The sequence below is a fragment of the Nerophis ophidion genome, linkage group LG09 (assembly GCF_033978795.1).
Source record: "Nerophis ophidion isolate RoL-2023_Sa linkage group LG09, RoL_Noph_v1.0, whole genome shotgun sequence".
NCBI lineage: Eukaryota > Metazoa > Chordata > Actinopteri > Syngnathiformes > Syngnathidae > Nerophis > Nerophis ophidion.
The window spans coordinates 74,755,139-74,766,082 of NC_084619.1; positions in this window are offsets into that span (position 1 = coordinate 74,755,139).

Consider the following 10,944-nt stretch of genomic DNA (forward strand, 5'->3'; position numbering starts at 1 on the left):
TCCAACATAATACAACGGTTTAGCTGTTGAAATAATTCCACCTGAAAAGCTTCAAAAATGTGTCTCATCAGTTCCCAAACCTTTACTGAGTGTAGTTAGAAGAAAAGGTGATGTAACACAGTGGTAAAAATGCTCCTGTGACAACTATTTTTGCAATGTGTTGCTGCCATTCAATTCAAAGTCAATGATTATTTGCAAGAAAACAAACAAGTTTCTCAGTTGGAACATTAAATATCTTGTTTTTTTCAGTCTACTCAATTGAGTATAAGTTGAAAATGATTTCCAAATCATTGTATTGTGTTCTTTATTTACTAATTATATACGTGTTTTGGGGTTTTGTAGCTTTTCAAATGTGCTAGGAGGCCTGCGGTAACGATCTTCACAACCCTAGATGTCATCAGGACATTCCCTCGGACATTCAAAAGAAGAAATATATGCTCCAAATGGTAAAAGAACTCCATTAACTGAGGACGTCGTTATCATATTCCTTATTGATGAAGGACACAGACAAGATGGCTGTCCCTTCATGATAGAAACAGCGATTGTACTCGGGAAATTTTTGGCATGCGGGTGTTGTTGTGCAGGTTTTTCATGCAGCAGCACGTGCTAGTTAAGCAAATGACGAACGCATTTAATCAGAGCGTAATGATATCGATGTAACATAATCGTGTAAACATCGTGTCATCAGGGGAGCAATAAAGTTAATTGGAAAGAAAATGAAGAGGCTGTAAAACAGATGCACAGAAGGCAAGCTTTTTTTTCTTTTTTTTATTAAATATTGATGACTAGTTGCTGTTTGGACGTTGAATTCTGGGAATCATTGATTTATTATTTCAAATGCATTTGCAATCTAAGATGTAATAAAATAAATACGGTACTGCATTGACGAGGGTTGTATGGTAAACTGGTACTAGAATAGTATCATGAATTACAAACCCTGTTTCCATATGAGTTAGGAAATTGTGTTCGATGTAAATATAAACAGAATACAATGATTTGCAAATCCTTTTCAAGCCATATTCAGTTGAATATGCTACAAAGACAACATATTTGATGTTCAAACTGATAATCATTAACTTTAGAATTTGATGCCAGCAACACGTGACAAAGAAGTTGCGAAAAGTGGCGATAAATACTGATAAAGTTGAGGAATGCTCATCAAACACTTATTTGGAACATCCTACAGGTGTGCAGGCTAATTGGGAACAGGTGGGTGCCATGATTGGGTATAAAAACAGCTTTCCCAAAAAATGCTCAGTCTTTCACAAGAAAGGATGGGGCGAGGTACACCCCTTTGTCCACAACTGCGTGAGCAAATAGTCAAACAGTTTAAGAACAACCTTTCTCAAAGTGACATTGCAAGAAATTTAGGGATTTCAACATCTACGCTCCATAATATCATCAAAAGGTTCAGAGAATCTGGAGAAATCACTCCACGTAAGCGGCATGGCCGGAAACCAACATTGAATGACCGTGACCTTCCATCCCTCAGACGGCACTGTACCAAAAACCGACATCAATCTCTAAAGGATATCACCACATTGTATCAGTAACACTTCAGAAAACCACTGTCACTAAATACAGTTGGTCGCTACATATGTAAGTGCAAGGTAAAGCTCTACTATGCAGAGCAAAAGCCATTTATCAACAACATCCAGAAACGCCACCGGCTTCTCTGGGCCCGATATCATCCAAGATGGACTGATGCAAAGTGGAAAAGTGTTCTGTGGTCTGACACATTTCAAATTGTTTTTGGAAATTTTCGACATCGGGGAAGCGAACCATCCAGACTGTTATCGACGCAAAGTTCAAAATCCACTGATTTTTAAAAACTCTACACTTGGAGTTTAATTTATGTTTCCCCAACGATTTCACAATTTTTTTCCCCTCATGCACTAATTGACTGAAAGGTCGCGAAAATTCCACCTTTGTGGCGCTAGCGTGATGACGTCCCGTTACTGCTGGCAAAATGCATTTTTAGACAGTATGATTTGCTTGAGTGGCTAAGAGACACAATAACATGAGGTAGAAAATGGATTGATGGATGGGCGAAAAAGGACAGATTAAAAATAATTGATAAATAACATTTTTTTTTTTAGTCGGGACTACCCGCGGGTGGGATTTTGAACGCTGGCGTGCCGTATCTGCCTAGGACACCTAGTAAGAAGTGGTAGACAATGGATTTAAAAATAAATAATAATAATAAAAAAATAAAAAATATATATATATTTTTTTTTTTTTTTTTTTCACTTGGTATTACCCGCTGGCCATATTTTGGATGCTGGTGTGCCTTATCTGCCTGGGAGACCCAGTAACAAGCGGTAGAGAATGGATTGTAGGATGGATGAAAAAGGACCAATTAAAAAAAAAAATTATAATATATATATATACATATATATATATATAATAAATAAGTTGTACTTGTATAGCTCTTTTCTACCTTCAAGGTACTCAAAGCGCTTTGACACTACTTCCACATTTACCCATTCACACACTGATGGAGGGAGCTGCCATGCAAGGCGCTAACCAGCACCCATCAGGAGCAAGGGTGAAGTGTCTTGCTCAAGGACACGGCAGACGTGACGAGGTTGGTACTAGGTGGGAATTGAACCAGGGACCCTCGGGTTGCGCACGGCCACTCTTTCACTCCGCCACGCCGTCCTGATATATAATATATAATATGATGTTTATCATTTATCATTTAAAGAAATAATTATTAAAAAATAAATAATCTAAAAAAATTATTATTATTATTATTATTATTTTATTTATTTTTTTACTTGGTACGACCAGAGGGACGGATTTTGGACGCTGGCGAGCCTGCAGGCCAGATACGGGCCTGATCTAACAGGTCAAATATACATTGTCACAGTTTGTTGTTGAAAAACCCCAAGATGTAGAGACGGCGGCAGGCATAGTGCAGGTAAACATGATTTAATCTTCAAAAATGACGAAAAGAGCACAAACCAGCTACTAGGAGACAGGAAACAGGAAATTGGATGTAATGACAGCACGCTACCAACAGCTATAGAATACAGGTACAAACGCTAAAAACGACAAGAGGTGACGACAATAATCCAGCACTGACTTGAGGAGAAAACAGGTCTAAATAGTGGCTGGCTGATTGACACCAGGTGTGGCCAGGTGCCAATCAGCCACAGCTGAGGGGACACAGCACACAGGAAGTCAAACAGGAAACAGAACCAAAATCAGAGAGCTGACAGGAACTAAAGACAGGAAACAAAGACAATGCAGAGGAAAAACTAAAAACTGGCAGGGACAAGCCTGACATGTATATATATTTTAGGTTTTTATATATTTGGGTCTTGCAGGGTTAATCTGAGCAAAAAACTGCCAACCCTGATCTAAATGTGTACATTATTTACAGTGAGCTACAGCAGGTGTTAACAAAAAGGTGTTTTTACGCACTCTTAACGGCTATAAACGGAACTCCAAGGCTGCGGTCATAAAACACAAACCTGTTGTTGGCGTCTTTGTTCAGACATCTTTACAGCGCCGCCATCAAGGTGACAGAAGGGCAGGGACACGGGGGGCCCCGTCTTTAGGATGCCTGACGGACAAGTCTCCTCCCCCCCCCCCCCGGCGCTCAGGGTGATCCGAAGGGGAAGGAGGAGTGGTTTTTAATTTAAGGAATGCAGCGCCGCCGTATTTCAGCCTCTCTTGTTGTCTCACATTATCTCGGTAAACATCCCGGGAACTAATATGATATATTTTCCAGGCGGCAGTGTTTCATCCCGCTTCCCCCGCCGGTGATTGATGAACGACGGCGGGATGAAACAGGGACGGAGATTTATGGCGCTGGGGCGCGTGGAATATGTATGATTATCAGCTGTGCGGCGAAGGCGGCTCAGTTTGAGTGATAGGCCCGCGGACAGAAATCTACTAAATGACTCCATTCCCCCCCGAGAAGTCACAGGAGGTGTTTTATTGAATGCCGTCTCTCATCCGGGGGCCCCTCAGACGGTGGAAGATGAGCCCATGACTAAAACCCTAAACCTTAAATCATGTCACCTGAATCGGGTTATGCATATTATGCATTAGCCTGCTCGGGCTAACTCCTTTTTTCCTGACATATTTTTACACTTTTCAAGCAAAACTAAGCAGTGCTTTGTCAGCAGAAGTGCGGGATAACAACGATTTTGTCATCAGCCGGTGTGAAGACTGGAATGCTCTACATCCGGGGTGTCAAACTCATTTTAGATCGAGAAAAATCTACTTTGAAGTGGCTAAAATCCCGGCATGATACATTAAAAATAAAGACAACTTCAGATTGTTTTCTTTGTTTAAATATCGAACAAGCACATTCCGAAAATGTACAAATCATAATTTGGTTGGGTTTTTTTTTGGTATTCTGTCTTTATTTGTGGTCAAAAGTGGTCAAGAGGCAGCCGGGGAGGCAGAGGGAACACGGGGAAACGAGGCACTTTGCTCGTGACCTGGGAACAGATGTATTGCTGCCAGAAGGCGACAAAGACGACAAAGATGTTGTCATCAGCCGGTGTGAAGGTGTTCCCGAACTGAAATTCTCTACATCAAGGGTGTCAAACTCATTTTGGATCAAGAAAAATCTACTTCGAAGTGGCTAAAATGCCAGCATGATTCATAAAAAATAAAGACAACTTCATATTGTTTTCTTTGTTTAAAAATACAACAAGCACATTCTGAAAACGTACAAATAGTAATGTTGTTGTTTTTTTTGGTATTCTATCTTTATTTGTGGTCAAAAGTGGTCAAGAGGCAGACGGGGAGGCAGAGGGAACACGGGGAAACGAGGCACTTTGCTTGTGATGTGGGAACGGAGGTATTGCTGCCGGAAGGCGACAAGGACGACAAAGATTTTGTCATCAGCCGGTGTGAAGGTGTTCCCAGACTGGAATGCTCTACATCCGGGGTGTCAAACTCATTTTAGATCCAGAAAAATCTACTTCGAAGTGGCTAAAATCCCGGCATGATATATTAAAAATAAAGACAACTTCATATTGTTTTCTTTGTTTAAAAATAGAACAAGCACATTCTGAAAACGTACACATCATAATGTTGTTTTTATTTTTTTGTATTCTGTCATTATTTGTGGTCAAAAGTGGTCAAGGGGCAGACGGGGAGGCAGAGGGAACACGGGGAAACGAGGCACTTTGCTCGTGACGTGGGAACGGAGGTATTGCTGCCAGAAGGCGACAAAGATTTTGTCATCAGCCGGTGTGAAGGTGTTCCCAGAGTGAAATTCTCTACATCAGGGGTGTCAAACTCATTTTGGATCGAGAAAAATCTACTTTGAAGTGGCTAAAATCCCGGCACGATAAATTAAAAATAAAGACATCTTCAGATTGTTTTCTTTGTTTAAAAATAGAACAAGCACATTCTGAAAATGTACAAATCATAATGTTTTTTGTTTTTTTTGTATTCTGTCTTTATTTGTGGTCAAAAGTAGTCAAGAGGCAGACGGGAAGGCAGAGGGAACACGGGGAAACGAGGCACTTTGCTCGTGACGCGGGAACGGAGGTATTGCTGCCGGAAGGCGTCAAAGACGACAAAGATTTCGTCATCAGCCGGTGTGAAGGTGTTCCCAGACTGGAATTCTCTACATCAGGGGTGTCAAACTCATTTTGGATCGAGAAAAATCTACTTCGAAGTGGCTAAAATCCCGGCATGATACATTAAAAATAAACACAACTTCATATTTTTTTGTTTAAAACTAGAACAAGCACATTCTGAAAACGTACACATCATAATGTTGTTTTTTTTGTGTTTTTTTTGTATTCTGTCTTTATTTGTGGTCAAAAGTGGTCAAGAGGCAGCCGGGGAAGCAGAGGGAACACGGGGAAACGAGGCACTTTGCTCGTGACGTGGGAACGGAGGTATTGCTGCCAGAAGGCGACAAAGACGACAAAGATTTTGTCATCAGCCGGTGTGAAGGTGTTCCCAGAGGGAAATTCTCTACATCAAGGGTGTCAAACTCATTTTGGATCAAGAAAAATCTACTTTGAAGTGGCTAAAATCCCGGCATGATAAATTAAAAATAAAGACAACTTCAGATTGTTTTCTTTGTTTAAAAATAGAACAAGCACATTCTGAAAATGTACAAATCATAATGTTTTTTGTATTCTGTCTTTATTTGTGATCAAAAGTGGTCAAGAGGCAGACGGGGAGGCAGAGGGAACACGGGGAAACAAGGCACTTTGCTCGTGACGCGGGAAAGGAGGTATTGCTGCCGGAAGGCGACAAAGACGACAAAGATTTTGTCATCAGCCGGTGTGAAGGTGTTCCCAGACTGGAATTCTCTACATCAGGGGTGTCAAACTCATTTTGGATCGAGAAAAATCTACTTCGAAGTGGCTAAAATCCCGGCATGATACATTAAAAATAAAGACAACTTCATATTGTTTTCTTTGTTTAAAAATAGAACAAGCACATTCTGAAAACGTACACATCATAATGTTGTTTTTTTTGTTGTTTTTTTGTATTCTGTCTTTATTTGTGGTCAAAAGTGGTCAAGAGGCAGCCGGGGAGGCAGAGGGAACACGGGGAAACGAGGCACTTTGCTTGTGACGTGGGAACGGATGTATTGCTGCCGGAAGGCGACAAGGACGACAAAGATTGTGTCATCAGCCGGTGTGAAGGTGTTCCCGGACTGGAATGCTCTACATCCGGGGTGTCAAACTCATTTTAGATCGAGAAAAATCTACTTCGAAGTGGCAAAAATCCCGGCATGATACATTAAAAATAAAGACAACTTCATGTTGTTTTCTTTGTTTAAAAATAGAACAAGCACATTCTGAAAACGTACACATCATAATGTTTTTTATTTTTTTGTATTCTGTCTTTATTTGTGGTCAAAAGTGGTCAAGAGGCAGACGGGGAGGCAGAGGGAACACGGGGAAACGAGGCACTTTGCTCGTGACGTGGGAACGGAGGTATTGCTGCCAGAAGGTGACAAAGATTTTGTCATCAGCCGGTGTGAAGGTGTTCCCAGAGTGAAATTCTCTACATCAGGGGTGTCAAACTCATTTTGGATCGAGAAAAATCTACTTTGAAGTGGCTAAAATCCCGGCACGATAAATTAAAAATAAAGACAACTTCAGATTGTTTTCTTTGTTTAAAAATAGAACAAGCACATTTTGAAAATGTACAAATCATAATGTTTTTTGTTTTTTTTGTATTCTGTCTTTATTTGTGGTCAAAAGTGGTCAAGAGGCAGACGGGAAGGCAGAGGGAACACGGGGAAACGAGGCACTTTGCTCGTGATGCGGGAACGGAGGTATTGCTGCCGGAAGGCGACAAAGACGACAAAGATTTCGTCATCAGCCGGTGTGAAGGTGTTCCCAGACTGGAATGCTCTACATCAAGGGTGTCAAACTCATTTTAGATCAAGAAAAATCTACTTCGAAGTGGCTAAAATGCCGGCATGATTCATAAAAAATAAAGACAACTTCATATTGTTTTCTTTGTTGAAAAATACAACAAGCACATTCTGAAAACGTACAAATAGTAATGTTGTTGTTTTTTTTGGTATTCTATCTTTATTTGTGGTCAAAAGTGGTCAAGAGGCAGACGGGGAGACATAGGGAACACGGGGAAACAAGGCACTTTGCTCGTGACGCGGGAACGGAGGTATTGCTGCCAGAAGGCGACAAAGATTTTGTCATCAGCCGGTGTGAAGGTGTTCCCAGAGTGAAATTCTCTACATCAGGGGTGTCAAACTCATTTTGGATCGAGAAAAATCTACTTTGAAGTGGCTAAAATCCCGGCACGATAAATTAAAAATAAAGACAACTTCAGATTGTTTTTCTTTGTTTAAAAATAGAACAAGCACATTCTGAAAATGTACAAATCATAATGTTTTTTGTTTTTTTTGTATTCTGTCTTTATTTGTGGTCAAAAGTGGTCAAGAGGCAGACGGGAAGGCAGAGGGAACACAGGGAAACGAGGCACTTCGCTCGTGACGCGGGAACGGAGGTATTGCTGCCGGAAGGCGACAAGGACGACAAATATTTTGTCATCAGCCGGTGTGAAGGTGTTCCCAGACTGAAATGCTCTACATCAAGGGTGTCAAACTCATTTTGGATCAAGATAAATCTACTTCGAAGTGGCTAAAATGCCGGCATGATTCATAAAAAATAAAGACAACTTCATATTGTTTTCTTTGTTTAAAAATACAACAAGCACATTCTGAAAACGTACAAATAGTAATGTTGTTGTTTTTTGTTTTTTTTTGGTATTCTATCTTTATTTGTGGTCAAAAGTGGTCAAGAGGCAGCCGGGGAGGCAGAGGGAACACGGGGAAACGAGGCACTTTGCTCGTGACGCGGGAACGGAGGTATTGCTGCCAGAAGGCGACAAAGACGACAAAGATTTTGTCATCAGCCGGTGTGAAGGTGTTCCCAGACTGGAATGCTCTACATCCGGGGTGTCAAACTCATTTTAAATCGAGAAAAACCTACTTCGAAGTGGCTAAAATGCCGGCATGATACATTAAAAATAAAGACAACTTCATATTGTTTTCTTTGTTTAAAAATACAACAAGCACATTCTGAAAATGTACAAATCATAATGTTGTTTTTATTTTTTTGTATTCTGTCTTTATTTGTGGTCAAAAGTGGTCAAGAGGCTGACGGGGAGGCAGAGGGAACACGGGGAAACGAGGCACTTCGCTCGTGACGTGGGAACGGAGGTATTGCTGCCGGAAGGCGACAAAGACGACAAAGATTTTGTCATCAGCCGGTGTGAAGGTGTTCCCGGACTGGAATTCTCTATATCAAGGGTGTCAAACTCATTTTGGATCAAGAAAAATCTACTTCGAAGTGGCTAAAATGCCGGCATGATTCATAAAAAATAAAGACAACTTCATATTGTTTTCTTTGTTTAAAAATACAACAAGCACATTCTGAAAACGTACAAATAGTAATGTTGTTGTTTTTTGTTTTTTTTGGTATTCTATCTTTATTTGTGGTCAAAAGTGGTCAAGAGGCAGACGGGGAGGCAGAGGGAACACGGGGAAACAAGGCACTTTGCTTGTGACGTGGGAACGGAGGTATTGCTGCCAGAAGGTGACAAAGATTTTGTCATCAGCCGGTGTGAAGGTGTTCCCAGAGTGAAATTCTCTACATCAGGGGTGTCAAACTCATTTTGGATCGAGAAAAATCTACTTTGAAGTGGCTAAAATCCCGGCACGATAAATTAAAAATAAAGACAACTTCAGATTGTTTTCTTTGTTTAAAAATAGAACAAGCACATTCTGAAAATGTACAAATCATAATGTTTTTTGTTTTTTTTGTATTCTGTCTTTATTTGTGGTCAAAAGTGGTCAAGAGGCAGACGGGAAGGCAGAGGGAACACGGGGAAACAAGGCACTTTGCTCGTGACGCGGGAACGGAGGTATTGCTGCCGGAAGGTGACAAAGACGACAAAGATTTCGTCATCAGCCGGTGTGAAGGTGTTCCCAGACTGGAATTCTCTACATCAGGGGTGTCAAACTCATTTTGGAGCGAGAAAAATCTACTTCGAAGTGGCTAAAATCCCGGCATGATACATTAAAAATAAAGACAACTTCATATTGTTTTCTTTGTTTAAAAATAGAACAAGCACATTCTGAAAACGTACACATCATAATGTTGGTTTTTTTTGTTGTTTTTTTGTATTCTGTCTTTATTTGTGGTCAAAAGTGGTCAAGAGGCAGCCGGGGAGGCAGAGGGAACACGGGGAAACGAGGCACTTTGCTTGTGACGTGGGAACGGAGGTATTACTGCCAGAAGGCGACAAAGATTTTGTCATCAGCCGGTGTGAAGGTGTTCCCAGAGTGAAATTCTCTACATCAGGGGTGTCAAACTCATTTTGGATCGAGAAAAATCTACTTTGAAGTGGCTAAAATCCCGGCACGATAAATTAAAAATAAAGACAACTTCAGATTGTTTTCTTTGTTTAAAAATAGAACAAGCACATTCTGAAAATGTACAAATCATAATGTTTTTTGTTTTTTTTGTATTCTGTCTTTATTTGTGGTCAAAAGTGGTCAAGAGGCAGACGGGAAGGCAGAGGGAACACGGGGAAACAAGGCACTTTGCTCGTGACGCGGGAACGGAGGTATTGCTGCCGGAAGGTGACAAAGACGACAAAGATTTCGTCATCAGCCGGTGTGAAGGTGTTCCCAGACTGGAATTCTCTACATCAGGGGTGTCAAACTCATTTTGGAGCGAGAAAAATCTACTTCGAAGTGGCTAAAATCCCGGCATGATACATTAAAAATAAAGACAACTTCATATTGTTTTCTTTGTTTAAAAATAGAACAAGCACATTCTGAAAACGTACACATCATAATGTTGGTTTTTTTTGTTGTTTTTTTGTATTCTGTCTTTATTTGTGGTCAAAAGTGGTCAAGAGGCAGCCGGGGAGGCAGAGGGAACACGGGGAAACGAGGCACTTTGCTTGTGACGTGGGAACGGAGGTATTGCTGCCAGAAGGTGACAAGGACGACAAAGATTTTGTCATCAGCCGGTGTGAATACTAATAATACTACCACCACCATACTTGACGGTAGGAATTGTGTTCCTGGGATTAATGGCCTCACATTTTCTCCTCCAAACATATTGCTGGGTATTGTGGCCAAACAGCTGAAATTTTGTTTCATCTGAACACAGAACTTTCCTCCAGAAGGTATTATCTTTGTCCAATGTGATGTCAGATGAACGAAAATGTAGCTTTTTGGCTGGATTAAGCTCTTTGGCTGTACGTTTGACACCCTTGCTCTACGTTATCATGTGATGTACAGTAGTTGATTAATAAATATGTTCCTACCTGCAAGTCCTGTGCGGAATAGTCCGTTTGCATCCTAGGAGAACAAACCTCGCAGTGAGCTGCGGAAAGCATGTCGTGACAGTTCCATTGGCAGCAAAACAAACTCTGAGCATAATACTACCACCACCATGCTTA